We start from the raw sequence: 3,063 nt of genomic DNA, 5'->3' as shown, positions 1-3,063 counted from the left end.
TCAACTAACATTTTCCCCTAGGATAGTGAAATGATCCGCATTAATGAAGCGACAGAAAAATTCAACGTATAGCCTATTAACGTTAATCTGAGTCGCTTTTTTTTAGTTAATCGTTAATGAGCATTAATGGTGGAATGCTGAAATAAATGATAGAACGAACACAATGGCATATCCATGACTTTCTCAGGATTCTAAATTAGGGCTTCTGGCTTCGTACCACTCCTTCCTGGAGGCAGCAAGATAAAACAAATGAATAAAATACAGTTGATTTGACTAGATTATTATTATGTAGCGTAGCTTTTCTTCCCCTTTTTGGCTAGACGAAAGTATGGGGATTAGTAATGATGCGATAAAATTGATGTGGAGAATCTTCAAAGCAACACCGAAGAAGCGTCGTAATGCGTTGTGCTAACCTTTCCGCCACGAAGGTCAGTTGCAATAGATTGATCGATTGATTTACTTTATTTTACTTCGCTTTGTGTGTCACTCTTGGCCAATTTTCGATAATAAGGATGATGAAGATATGATGAAGTTGATGAATGGGAACTCACAAACATCTATGCCCAGGCCGGGATTCGAACCCTGGACCCCTGGCGACGTAGCACGATGTGCTAACCACTCAGCCATGGGGGCCGGTAGCTGCAATAGAGTCGAATTTACTGAATGATTGATTGAGTTAGTTGATTTTACTTCGCTTTTTGCCCCTCTTGGCTAACTTGCGAAGATGGGAATGAGTGATGAAATGTTGAAATTGATGAATGGACATTTACAAACAACCAAGCCCGAGCGGGATTCGAAGCCGGGACCCCTAGACGGCGGAACTAAAGGAAGATAGAAAACGTACAACTGTATTTTAGTCACCATCAAGATTTATACTCCCCCCAAACTCCTCCATGTATTTAGTGCTTGAGCGTATTCCTTGATTTAGTGTTGAGTAAATTTACTAAGCGCGCTGAGGAAGTTAACGCCTGGGGTGATGAAATTAACAATATATAGTAACAATAAAATAATAAATAAAAAAGACAGGGTAGGAAGTTTCTTGCCAAGTGTAGTAGGGAACCTTTGTTACAAAAAGAAAAAATAAATTTGTGTACGGTTCAAAGAGTTATTGAAAAAAAATGCTATAGCATCTCAACAAATCTATACTACCAGCTGGCCGCTCAATGTATTCCGGAAAACGTTTATAAACCGTTGGTGCCAGGTACCTGCGCCTTGATACTTTTCTAATACTGTCTTCACCTATAAAAACACAGTTCTATAAATTATATATACATAAAAAAATCCATTGTCGGTTTCATTTACTGTTTTGCTTTTGACGTCAGTCCACAAAAAAAACTTCATCTTCGAATCCATTTTGTATAACGAACATGATGCCTTGCACCCGGGAGTTCCATCTGGTTATTTGTTGAGATAGGATTATTTGTGTCTAAAACATTTGTGCTCCACGTAAGAAAGTGAAGAAAAAAAGCTCTTTCGTTGCAGCTGTACGGGATTAAGGGATTAGCGAGCTAGCGATATGTAGGTCAGTGGTACGAACTTGGTTCCAGGGAGTCGTAACGTAACGAAATGGAACGGTATTTTCAATTACGGTTTCCGTTACGTTACAACCAGAAACAGAATAACTTTTTTCGTGAACAGAAACGTTACCTCAGGTATATGAACATTACGTTACAGGTGTGCATAACGGTACCGAACCATAACTGATCTGTAAAGCAGTAGGTCGTTAGGTGACGCTTTAACGTTACATCCATTGCCGGCAACCAGTAACGTTACAGGGTAAGAAACAAGTTTGTCACGTATTGACTAGTAACTTTAGTGTGTATGGAAAGTGATAGTAACGTTACAATTAACCAGTAACTTAATTGAGGCCACGACTGTAAAAACGTTACACTCCTTGCTTCAAAGCAACAACGTTATTGATAGCTGGTATCATACAGACGTTCCGATGTGCAATACCGTGTCCGATGCCGTGTTCTGGAGAGAATAACATAGGTCTCTCGTATAATTGTGCTCGTTATTTTTGTAACGTTACAGTTCTTTCCCTCCACAAAAGTCTGTTTCGAAAAAGTGATACACATATCCGTTACGAATAGCAAATATCGTTATCGAAGGCGTGTTCGAAGCAGAGTTTCGGAGCGGAGTGCGGAGCGTACTAAAGGAGCGCTCCGGAGCGATTTCGAAGCTTCAGTTCTACTCCGCTCCTCGCTCCGGAGCGGAGCGTGGGACGACAGCACTCCGCTCAGGAGCGGAGTGGTTGGATATTTTTGCTTGCACGCTCCGATCCGGAGCGGTTAGTAATTTTTACGTGCACACTCCGATCCGGAGCGGAGCGTAGGACGACAGCACTCCGCTCAGGAGCGGAGTGGTTGGATGTTTTTGCTTCCACGCTCCGATCCGGAGCGGAGCGTGGCGAGCCAGCACTCCGCTCCGGAGCGGAGTGGTTAGTAATTTTTACACGTACGCTCCGATCCGGAGCGGAGCGTGGTGCGATACCACTCCGCTCCGGAGCGGAGCATGGTACTACAGCACTCCGCTCCGGAGCGGAGTGGTTACTTATTTTTACATGCACGATCCGATCCGGAGCGGGGCGAGATACAATAGTGCTCTGATCCGCAATCGGAGCATTTGAAGTGCAAGCTCATATCCGGTGAGATAGTTATTTTTATATATGAATGGTGTAACCGCAACTGCTGGTCTAGTCGGTAGGGCGTCTGACTGCAACGCTGGAGACCAGGGTTTGAATCCCGCGGTGGATGATCTAACTTCGAAATTATTCCGGCCTTGTCCCAGCATATAGCGGCTCCTGGGCTAACCCAGACTCAAATAAATGGATAACTAGGGGAAACCCTCGGTGGGGGGGGGGGTAAAGGTGGCCGGAGCGTGGTGCTGATCACATCACCTCCAAATGGCCGAGCGAGATTGGGAATGTGTCGGGCCCTACCCCCACATCAATGGTTATCTCAACGCTTCACGACTCCAGTCTGGGAATTGGAGTTCTTTGTGATTGACCCTTCTTCAATTTCATCATATCTCATCCTTATCTTAATTTGGATATGAACCCCT

The sequence above is a fragment of the Lepisma saccharinum genome, unplaced genomic scaffold (genome assembly GCF_977018435.1).
Source record: "Lepisma saccharinum unplaced genomic scaffold, izLepSacc3.1 HAP1_SCAFFOLD_64, whole genome shotgun sequence".
Lineage (NCBI taxonomy): Eukaryota > Metazoa > Arthropoda > Insecta > Zygentoma > Lepismatidae > Lepisma > Lepisma saccharinum.
The sequence above is the reverse complement of the archived record's forward strand: the minus strand, read 5'-3'. Positions refer to the sequence as shown.